This window comes from Bombyx mandarina, chromosome 21 (assembly GCF_030267445.1).
Source record: "Bombyx mandarina strain Sakado chromosome 21, ASM3026744v2".
In the NCBI taxonomy this organism is placed as follows: Eukaryota; Metazoa; Arthropoda; class Insecta; order Lepidoptera; family Bombycidae; genus Bombyx; species Bombyx mandarina.
In genome coordinates this window covers 14,367,901-14,380,248 of record NC_143227.1, presented here as the reverse complement: position 1 = coordinate 14,380,248, position 12,348 = coordinate 14,367,901, and the positions used below count along the sequence as shown (strand labels likewise).

At 35.9% G+C, this 12,348-nt stretch overlaps 1 protein-coding gene across 2 annotated transcripts in view; it reads right to left on the bottom strand.

Moving 5' to 3' along the window:
- Positions 1 to 11,233, bottom strand: part of LOC149500561 (uncharacterized) — a 148,632-nt gene extending 137,399 nt beyond the window's left edge. For both annotated transcript variants that reach the window (XM_089736284.1, XM_089736285.1), the window contains exon 1: positions 11,003 to 11,233. The gene's annotated coding sequence lies outside the window, so the exon portion shown is untranslated. The remainder of the gene's footprint in view (positions 1 to 11,002) is intronic.
- Between the last annotated feature and the right edge of the window lie 1,115 nt (positions 11,234 to 12,348).

The window sequence follows — 12,348 nt, the reverse complement described above, 5'->3', positions numbered from 1 at the left end:
AAACCTGAAGTCGAATCCTCAAAATAATATATTATTCATATAACATTTCGATATCAAACTCACAATACGGCCCTATCACTTACTTATATCACGCGACATTTACCTTTCAATGCACATTATTTATATTTTTTTATATGCTTAGATAGATGGACTAACTCACAGCCCACCCGGTATTAGGTTCTTAGCGCAGCCCATAGACACGTACAGCGTATATGCCGACACTTACCTTGAGATAAGATTTCTAAGTTCTTAGTTTTAACAGTACATGTCCGATATGTGTTTTTTTCCAGCACCTAATTGATTTTCATTCCGTTAAGTTATCTTGAATTATTCGAAACACGTTTTTGTCTAGTCTTCATCGTACCGAGCTCTCTTGAATGTTATTACCGAAATGTTGGAAGTGAGTGCGTACCGTAAATAATGTTAAGTATTTTTCTGTAATTACCTGTGCGGGCTAACAATAAAACGCTTCACAGGCGAGTGGAAGTAACGAGAAAAGGGCCTTACGTGCTAACTTTAGATATCTTTGTTTTTACGAAATTATTACCTTAAAATATGAGTTTGACCCATTAACTGCTCGGCTGAAGTTACAATTGTCTTTGGACGCAACACATTACAAAAGTACAAATAATAAAAAATAGAAAAAATCGAAATTCAACTAAAAAATGAAAAATAAATTTTGATAAATTTGAATTAAAAATAGTGTAAAAAAAATATTTTATTGTAAAAAAGCGTGGGGTGCTTTTTAGGATATTACCAAAATAACCCTTCTACTCATATCTGTTCATAAAATATGTATAACCACGGATACCATGCACCCCACGCTTTTATTATAATAAAATTATTTTTTCTTCTCAATTTCAATTTTTTCAATATATTTTTTTAAATTTTTTTTAAATGTTGAATTGTCATCGGTCTTTAATAAGTATGCAAAATTTCGAATTAATCCGACGTTTTGAAGGGGGTCAAAATCATATTCAAAGATTCCCTTACATACTAACATACATACGTCTGAAACTAATAAAATCCTACTAAAAAGTAATTAACCATTTCTAAGTGTTTTTCGTACAATTCGTGATCAAGCTAAGAGAATTGTAGCGCATTATAATATTATAAAGCTTTAGGTATATGAAAATTATTAGTTTCGATTTCTCAATATAATCTAATTCTGCACATAGTTTTAGATTCACCACGCTCCTCAAACTGTAAACATGACTTAAACTGCTCGGGGCTCATGCGGCTTATCTACGAAGGTTTATCTCTTATCACGTCGTCTCCCGGTCGAAGGGCCAAGGTACTGTAAACTTGCGTACGGCGCGTCTGAATTTGCATGTCAGAAATTTACGATAAGCCTCCATTGAATTATCGTTAGGGATGTACGTGTCACTGTGTGTCGATTTATCATTTCGAACAAGAATCAATTTTGTTTGAATATTAAATATAATATTATAAAGAGGAAATATTTGTTTGTTTGTTTGTATTGAAAAGGGTCCGAAACTACTGAACCGATTTGAACAATTCTTTCACTGTTTGGAAACTGCGCTATTCCCGAGTGGCTATATTTTTTTTTTAAATTATGGATCTTTACTAAAACTCAAATAATGTAACCCAAGGTGTAAAAAAATTACCTAAGATATTCTATACGTCGCGTGCCCTGCAAAAACTATTGATGATAGAATAAAATAATGTACTACGACTTTGTAGACCACATTATTAATTACAAAAAGTGTTGCGACAGCATATGTCTAACTATTTTAGCTATGCCGCAATAAGTGTTCTTTTATTTAAAAAATTAAAAAACGTCAAATATCGTTGTTATTTTTGTTAAAGACCCGAGTGGAGCCGGAGCGGGCCGCTAGTTGTAAATATTATCGGAATAACTTCGCATTATTAAATTTGAAACATTTTTTTAATACATAAAACTTATATTTTAAATTACTATTATCAATTATTGTTATTGCAATTGTAAATGTTTACGCTATTGGTTTTCAAATGATTTTTATCTGTCATGTACATACATACTCGATACTCCAACAACTAACAAACTGTGGCTTTCAAATTTTATTACTCTGTATGTTTTTGGCGTATCGCATTAATCTATAACCTCATTAAAACATAGGCTTGTCGAACGTCAAAACGAATTTTATCATAAGAACTAAAAAATTCAATGAATAAAGAAATGTTTTTTTTTAAATATAAATTCCACGAACAAATTGAATGGAAATTTTAGCAGAATATTCGTAACAAAAAACAGTAGCGTGGTAAGTTCATTAACCTTTTTCTCTTTGAAGCCGAAAAACATAAAGATCTTTGTCAATTCTTGATATCGGGCGTTTGGGAGAAAGTATTTTTACTAGAATTCCTTTCGACAAAAGAAAGAGTGCCCTCTTAATTTGAAGAGGGACGTTAACGCGCCCTACTTGTTTGTAGATAAATTGTGGGTATTTTAAACTAATTTATATTCGATTTCGTTTTAAACTAAGTCCAACGGCTCTATCACCTTTTTTTTTCCTACCTAAGCCGGTAGCCTAGGGGTTATGCCAGCTTAACCGAACGAGTTGGTGAGCTCCTGGTGACGCTGCTGACACTAGTCCTAGCAAGAGCAGTGCTTCGCAGAATCTACCACCGGATCGGAAACGCGACCCACTGAAAAGATCCGGCGAGAAACTCAGTGGGTCATGTCTGTGGGTTAATTTACTCGCCGAACTCTTCGTCGCGAGCGACGGGTTCGACGGGAACGGTGACACGAAGCTGTCACGAATACATTATTGCCGAATGTAAGCTTTATCAAACACAATTCACGTATTTGACGTCATATTTTGTTGGAAAAGACATAAAAAAGTATCTTAATTATAAGTTCAGTGATCGTCTTAAACCTCTGATACACGATCAAGGTATTTTGTAAACACCTTAGTCATTGCTTTTTCTATCATGTATTTAAACTTATATTATTATTGTCTTATACATGGCGCCAGATAAGGAGTTTTTTTTTTTTTTTATTGCTAATATGGATGGACGAGCTCACAGCCCACCTGGTGTTAAGTGGTTACTGGAGCCCATAGACATCTACAACGTAAATGCGCCACCCACCTCGAGATATAAGTTCTAAGGTCTCAGTATAGTTACAACGGCTACCCCACCCTTCGAACCGAAACGCATTACTGCTTCACGGCGGAAATAGGTGGGGTGGTGGTACCTACCCGTGCGGACTCACAAGAGATCCTACCACCAGTGATTACGCAAATTACAATTTTGCGGGTTTGGTTTTTATTACACGATGTTATTCCTTCACCGTGGAAGTCAATCGTGAACATTTGTTTAGTACGTATTTCATTAGAAAAATTGGTACCCGCCTGCGGGATTCGAACACCGGTGCATCGCTACATACGAATGCACCGGACGTCTTATCCTTTAGGCCACGACGACTTCAAAGCTCAATGTCCTCTTAGCGTTATGTGCTTACTGACGATACTTAAGGCAGCGGCTTGGCTCTGCCTTTAGCATTGCTGAAGTCCATTGGCGACGGTAACCACTCACCATTAGCTGGGCCGTATGCTCTTCTGCCTAGAGGGGCAATAAAAAAACACGACGTATGAGTTAGAAATCTTTAATGTTTTGTTTAAATGTTATTATACTTCCATTACGACTTCTTTGTGGCAGAAGACCTGTGACTAAACTACCAATATTAACGATGAGTTAACCAAACAAGATAATTCACAGTTTAATAGTTCTAACAAATTTCTACACTGCACTTCCATTTTTATGCAAACAATTGACTTCGATGTTTGTATTATATCCTAAAAGAATGCCATTTTAAATTTTTTTCTAAACCTACTTCAAAAATTAATCAGGTTTTCAGTTTGACTATATTGTTTGTTATATTTGTGTTGGAACCTTTTTTAGATGAAAGCTGGTGCTCTTCGTGTGGTTTCATTTAAATGTTATTAACATCGGACCGGTTTTGAATTATCTTTAATCACCCATATTGAATTAACTTCGACTAGTATATTGATGATATTCACTTTGTATTATCTATACATATAAATAAAATTGGAGTATCTGTTTGTAATATTGAGATAACCGCTTTTTACTACATGCATATGAATATACGGTATATACACCAAAATAACATTGTCTGTTTGTTCCGGCTAATCTCTAGAACGGCTGGACCGATTTTGATGAGACTTTCACTAATAGGTAGCTGATGACATAAGGAGTAATTTAGGATACCTTTTTTAGACTAGCTTCGCCCCGCGGCGTCACCCGCAGTTATTGTAGTACCGCGCGCAACATAGCGGGACTCGCCTATCAATAATAAAATTTAATGTTTCCGAAGCGAAGCGAGGGCGGGTCGCTAGTGTTATTATAAAATCGGTTTTCGAATTTGTCAAAATTCGTACATTTATTTACTTGATACGAAATTTAAATTGTATAAATACAATTCTGTTCGAACTAGAGATTTGTTCCAAAGATGAGAGTTTCCATTACTATGAGAACGGGATGTTCAATGTACACATTTTACGGAAATGTATCTCTGAACACATAGTGATCGAAAATTTAAGCCTTCTTTGTTCTTTATACCTTTATCGGGTCTGTCTTTAATTATTTTCAAGCTTTTCTAGTAGTTGCCGTGTCTCATGGGCATTGACAACCTAGTGGCAAGTCGTACTTTGGCAATTTTTAGGAATAGGTAGCGCGTTACGCAACCAAATAGATATTTCGGACACTTTTCTCAAAATGAGTAGCATTAGTCATATTATTATATCTATCTCACTTTATACCTGGTAACATATTCTGTGGTTACATATATATAAACTTACTTATATATAACAATAATACTTATCGAATCCCAATACTATCAATTTCAAAATAGATCCCATGAAGTTTCCGTTTTGTAATACTGGCCATTTGAAACGTAATTTATGTATGGCTGGTAATAAAAATTGTAATGAATTTAATTTGTTAAATACAGAATTCTATTTTCTAATTCGATAATTTTTTTTTTATTGCCTTTGTAGGCAGACGAGCATACGGCCCACCTGATGGTAAGTGGTCACCTTCGCTCATGGACCTCAGCAATGCCACTTTGTACTAGTGTCTTATTTTCAAAAATGCGTTTCGGTTTGAAGGGTGGGGCCGTTGTAACTATACTAGAGACCTTGTGCAATGCAATGTGTATACTTTCCGTCTCGTTGAAATTAAGCTTTAAGGTGTACGCTTTAAGGTTTAAAGTATTAAAATTGAAACTGTACAAATTACAATTATTCACTTACATGTTTGGTGTTTACCAAAAAACAAGAATTTCAGATTAAGTCAATTTAATTTTAAAGGTGCGATATAGAATCAAAGGAATCTTGAACCCCATTGTCGTGTGCGATGAAAAATTTATACTAATTGATAATCGTAAAGTCATCATGTTGTTATGTAATACTGGTGGTAGGACCTCTTGTAAGTCCGCGCGGGTAGGTACCACCGCCCTGCCTATTTCTGCCGTGAAGCAGTAATGCGTTTCGGTTTGAAAGGTGGGGCAGCCGTTGTAGCTATACTGATACCTTAGAACTTATATCTCAAGTTGTGTGGCGCATTTACGTTGTAGATGTCTATGGGCTCCAGTCTTAGCAACACTGCTTAAGTAATGTTTATACGAAAACTGAAAAAGCCATGGTACTTTAGTCCCTAGAATATATCCGTTGTAGAAATCAATTAAGGTTCCAAACTAATTTTGTCCACTTGACAAGTTACACTTAAGAAATTACAAACCTCATATTTTAGTGTCTAATTAGAGATCTTAGCAAATTAAGACACTTGTCTTATCTGTTGTTTAATTTAACATTACTAATCATGACCGACTTAGGGCTTTTTTATGCTTATTTTATTTAAAAGAAATACTCGAGATATTTTTTCCGGAAAAGCCTATTTTTTTGTGAGAGCTACCGCAAACAAAAATAAATAAAAATCATTTAATAAAAGACGCGTAAAGCCTCCGAGCTTTTAAATTTCGCTCACAGATTTGTAAGCTCCGGCTGATTGAGCTTTCGAGAGATATTAAGGAAGGTCTATAATACGAATCCATTATTTGAACCCTTCGTCAGATTACAAAGAATCTCTGGTATTTTGTTTTTATTTTTATTTTATGGAAAATAGCGCGTTACAATATTCACTTAAATTACGCCTATCGACGAATGAAAATGATTATGACAGACACACCATTCATTTATTCTTAGTTTCTTTTTTTGTGCTTAGACAAAGAGCAAAGATATTTTAAATTAAATATTTACTAACAATCACGCCACGTTAACTGGTCCCGTGCTAAGCTCGTAAAGAACTTGTGTTACAGGTACCAGATAACGGAAATAAATGTAAGATTTTTATTATACACATACACACATTTAATATACATCCATAACGCTGGAAAAGGCATTTTATATTTATCATACAAATATCTTCCCTTGGCGGGATTCGAACCCGCGACCCGCTTGTGTAGTGACCGTGTCACTTACCACTACACCAGACGGCCGTTTACAGAACAAGTAATTTTACTAAGAAAGGTATTCGAAACTTTGAAAATAATATCTTCTTCTTGCTTTTATCCCACACTATGTGGTCGCCGTGGAGCATGTCCTTGTACCACGCCGCATAGGAATTAAGCATGAGCTTCACAACCAGCCGCCCCTGCATGACATATTTTCTCTTAGGGCCTATATCTCCAGTAGTACATATATCCATTAAAACGTGCCATAGGGGGAGTTTTAAGTTCTATGAATTAAATTTTATTATAAAAAAAATATTTTTCATTTTGTGCGTTTTTTTTTGTATTTCCTTAGTAATGTCATTTTTTTGGAACGAAGTTCCTTATTGGACGATGCGGAGGGATACCCTAGCCGGGAAAAACGTCCGTAACGTAAGATTTTTATTAGTAATGCACACAGTGTACGACTTAACTTTGTAATAAGGTACAAAAAATGGCATATTTTTTTATTATAAATTTTTTTTATAAATCATTGTGGATATAATGAAATTGATAACATTGTAAAAAAATCATAATAAAAAATGTATACTCGAATAATTATTTTCTTTATACCTCGAATAGAACTTAAAATTAATATTTTTATAATAAGGAACTTCGTTCCTATCCGTTGTCAAACGACACCACACATCTTTTTTTTGTATTTTATACATTATAAATTGTAAAATATAAAGACCATAAAGAACACTAGATCAAAAGTAGTTTAAATTATTTCTAAAATTCCAAAGAAAGTATTTCGGGGTTCCCGTCCCTAGAGCGGGTAACAAATTTTGTAACAAAAATACGTGCTTATATTTAGGAGTGATTTTCACAACGCCATCGCATCGTGTAATAAAATAAAATTTTTAAACATTATAGTTTGCGTAATTACAATTGGGTCGTAAATACAATTGGGGTATAGACCTCAAGCCTCAAAGGTGCATCTGCGTGACGTCACGGGCTTCGGGTATCTGCTTCACACGGCGATGAAACATGAACTCGCTCATATTATCAAGCAACAATAAAAACATAAACTCAGTCGACTATTTATGTGCGTGTTAAATGAATCCCGAAGTGAACATAATAATCGCGCATTTGAGCATTCTTAATAGTTGAATGGATCTGATAGAACCACAGCTATTCCTTTGCTTGCGTCATTTAGAAACGTTGTGCGTGTATTCACCATTAAAATATATAGTGAATTAATATAGTGTTTTTTTTTTGTTTAGAAGGGTGGACGAGCTCACAGCCCACCTGTTGTTAAGTGGTTACTGGAGCCCATAGACATCTGCAACGTAAATGCGCCACCCACCTTGAGGTATAAGTTCTAAGGTCTCAGTATAGTTACAACGGCCGCCCCATCCTACAAAACGAAACGCATTACTGCTTCACGGCAGAAATAGGCAGGGTGGTGGTACCTACCCGCGCGGACTCACAAGAGGTCCTACCACCAGTAAATTTAACCAGTGTTTTATGTATATACTCGTACATTTCATTACCGACACTAGTGGACAAGCTCACGCCCATATTAACTGATCACTGGAACCCGTAGACACCAACCAAGATAATACCACCACCCATAGTTCTAATAGAGCCAATATATAATAGAGCTTTAACGGCAGGCAGCGGCTTGGCTCTGCCCCTGGCATTGCTGAAGTCCATGGGCGACGGTAACCACTCACCATCAGGTGGGCCGTATGCTCGTCTGCCTACAAGGGCAATAAAAAAATAAATAAAAAAAATAGTTCTAAGTCTCAGCTTTTAAGTACAACTGTTGCCCTACCCTTCAAACCGAAACATATTACTGCTTCACGGCAGAAATAGGCCTGGTACCTGCCCAATTGCTTACAAGGCGCCCTACCAGAAGTAATGACGCAATATTTTTTTGTGGATTTGATTTTCATTACACGATGTTATACCGTGAAAATAATTTGTGAAGATTTCTTAAATACGTATTTCATTAACAAAATTGGTATATTTGAATGAACAATGATTTGAACACTGGAACAGTTGCATCGCTCGATATAAATGCACCGGGTGTCTTATCTTTTAGGCCACGACGAATTAAATATTACGCTTTATCGTTTTTTTTTTATTGGTAATCATTTGGTCATAAAGCTCTTGTTTCGTCACGATTCAGCACAGATAAGCGTCCATTGTATTATAACTAAGAAGCTCAATGCACTTGAACTAATGATGCAACTAATGATGTAGGTACCGTGGAACAAATCTTGAGGCTGATTCACGAACGAATTTGTACTAATATGTGCTAGGACAAATTATAAGTCAGCAAGGGTAAGGACTGTCAATTTATTTGCCACGAAACAGCTATGCGTTCCGGTATGGAGAATCGGGATAGTTCTTATATTCCACAACTGAAACTAAGAACTTTTTTTATTTTTATTGCTTAGCTGTGTGGACGAGCTCACAGCCCACCTGATGTTAAGTGGTTACTGGAGCCCATAGACATCTACAACGTAAATGCGCCACACACCTTGAGATATAGTTCTAAGGTCTCAGTATAGTTACAACGGCTGCCCCACCCTTCAAACCGAAACGCATTACTGCTTCACGGCAGAAATAGGCGGGGCGGTGGTACCTACCCGTGCGGGCTCACAAGAGGTCCTACCACCAGTAATTACGCACATTATAATTTTGCGGGTTTCATTTTTATTACACGATGTTATTCCTAAACCGTGGAAGTCAATCGTGAACATTTGTTGAGTACGTATTTCATTAGAAAAATTGGTACCCGCCTGCGGGATTCGAGCACCGGTGCATCGCTTCAACACGAATGCACCGGACGTCTTATCCGTTAGGCCACGACGACCACAAAACTAACTAAGAGACTATGCCTTAAAGTGGGCGACGTCATCCAAATTACGATATCATTTATTTGTTTCCTCGACTATTTAAGACCAGGTGGACTCGTTAAATCGTCAATGAATAAACGAAAAAACATTTTTATTTTATAAGATTTCTAACTATCATATGTTTCTTTGATAATTGGAGCAGCTGCGTATATTTACAGTGCATTTACGAGCTTTATTCTTTCTCCTTAATAACAATTCTTTTTAGATTATTTTCAGATAAGTTATTACTGTTGGTAGGACCTCTTGTGGGTCCGCGCGGGTCTGTACCACCACCCTACATATTTTTACCGTGAAGTAGTAATGCGTTTCGGTTTGAAGGGCGAGGCAGCCGCTGTAACTATATTTGAGATCTTAGAACTTATATCTCAAGGTGGGTAGCGTATTTACGTCGTAGATGTCTATAGGCTTCAGTAACCACTTAACACCGGGCTGTGAGCTCGTCCACCAATTTAACCAATAATTAAAAAAAAAAGTAGTAAATTTCTCCTCGAAGAGAAATGCCGCTGTAAAATACTGTAAATAAGATCAAGCAGCCATACGTTCGTCGCTCCGATTCCCATATCAATGAAAAATCATTCAGAATGGTAGAGCCGCCGGCCTAAATATATGTAGCTTAGTTTGAGCCCGCATACTATTTATAGGGCACAAGGGAAATTTTTCGAACCTTTGAAAATGTATAATGAATACATTAAATACAATGTTTAAAGTAAAACTCTATTTTGAGACGTTAATTGGCTTGTTTAATTCCAAAACTTAGCCCGGATATTTTATAAGCGATTGCGGTCTAAGTGTTTTTTGTCTTGTAGTTTCTTTCTAGACGAGCCCTCCTTGGTGTTCCTAGAACTAATCAGACCAGCAGGGCAAGATTCAATACGCTAAATACAGGTATGAGACGAATATTTAATAGAATTAATTAACTGTAATAATTATTAAGTTAGCAATAAATTGTTTGTGAAAGGATGCTTCTTGGTGTATTTATATTTCGTGTAGTAATAAAGATATGCAAAGCCTTTTTTCCGGCCCGAGTGCGAGCAATCATGTTTTTATTTAAAATAATAGAATGTTTATCTTAACATTTGATAATAACAAGTACAAAGCTAATGAAACGACGATGTAAGCTTAGTTACAAATAATGAAGTCCTCGTTACAATTTATTCAAACGACCACCCACCTAAAAACTTAACCGCCATTTAAGTTGAAGCCTCAGAATCTAATTTAACCGGAAAAAGCCTATATTCATTCGGGAAAAAGCCCTTTCGAATCGATAAGCCGTAGGTGTTTTTATTATTATAAACCCCTTACATTTGCAGGCTCACGAGCGACATTACGGTCACAGGTCGGCGTCCAAAATTAGATTAGCATTGTCAGCTTTTTATGATATGCACAACGATGTTGGATACTGGTGTTTAAAATATTAAATGTGTAATTTGAATACAATAAAGAATTTAGTATCCAAGAAAATAATAATAATAATAATAAATTTTGTCATACAATAAATACTATTTGAAGCTTTTCAGAAGTGTATTACCTACTATAAAAACTCAAATACTTTTTTTATATACACAAATTTACTACACATCAAAACCCAGTTTCGTTCCTGCTAAATTAAAAATGTAAAACTTACCTGTAAAATGAAAAGATCATCGCGCTTCGTGTCTGGCGAACTTAGTAATTTTGATCACCATTATCATTCATACACACACTTCCTAATTCACTTGACTACACTAAACTACACTAAACATAATTAGGACCACACTCGTAAGCCGACTAGGAGCATCAAAAGTTTGAGAATGACCGTCTATTTCGTAGCTTGCATCGTAGCGCCGAACGTAGCGTCCGTAGCGGCTGGCGTAGAACAACTGAGGCTACGGCTACGCAGACCGCAGTACGCGCAAGTCAGTCTCGGGTTTGCAGAAGTTAATCTTGTAAAAAGCAAAAAGTGTACAGAATTATATTAACGGATTAATAAAAAGTTTACGATTGATGTCGGAAATTATATTCGTGATGAATTTTCACTGGGTTTATTAAAGCCTATTTTGTTTGAGCCGCGCGATCCTAAGCTAACATTCGGGTCTGTGTTTTTGCTTTTCTCGCATGTTCGGTGTGTAAACTTGTGGTCATATTATTCTCTTCTAGTTTTATTAGCTTATTTTAATAATTATAAAACTTTTGTTTGATTCCGTTTTTTGGTTTATAGAAAGATTTTTCGTAGGGTTTACGACATGCCATTTTACAAAATGGTCGAAGTTCTTTTTATGACCGAGGATAAAATGTCTATCGTGCTATTCGAACTGTCGATAATCCACAGTCGTACATGAGCAGTTTGGTATCTTTGGGTTTCTAAAGGGTGAAATTTGTGGATTTTTTTGTCATACAACGCGCTACTGGAACATTCCTTTTCGGTTGGGACAGTCATACTGTAAAAGAGAGACTTAGACCACTCTTAATTTGGGTGGCGGCATTTATTTATGTTCTTTGTGTGTGTGTGTGTGTGTTTCCAGTTATCGTTTTTATGACGTACCATCTGGGTCCAGAATTAATTTCACGGTGTATCTTTAATGCCATGATATTTTCATAGTCGTCTATAAATGAGGTTTTAATTATATTGGACATTTCAATAATATATTTATAAGATACAAGGATATGATCGCAGCCTCTAGGTATTACATATTTTGCTACCATTCACTGCGTAGTATTGTACACTTTTTTTTACTACTAGATACGGCTGACTAATAAAAGCTTTATTTCTGTCATGATCTCGCTCTACTTATAGTCCTCAAGCTCTAGCTTCAATGGAAGGTAGTTCGCTTGAAGTTAGAACTTCAGTCGAGGGTGAGTGGTGGTACCACTACGTTCTAACGTCTATAGATTTGGATAACACGTTACATTAGAGGAACCCTTCATCCATTCATGTGCTAAAAAAAGAAAATCTTCTTTCTCTACTCTTCACATAAATCTGTATTTTATATC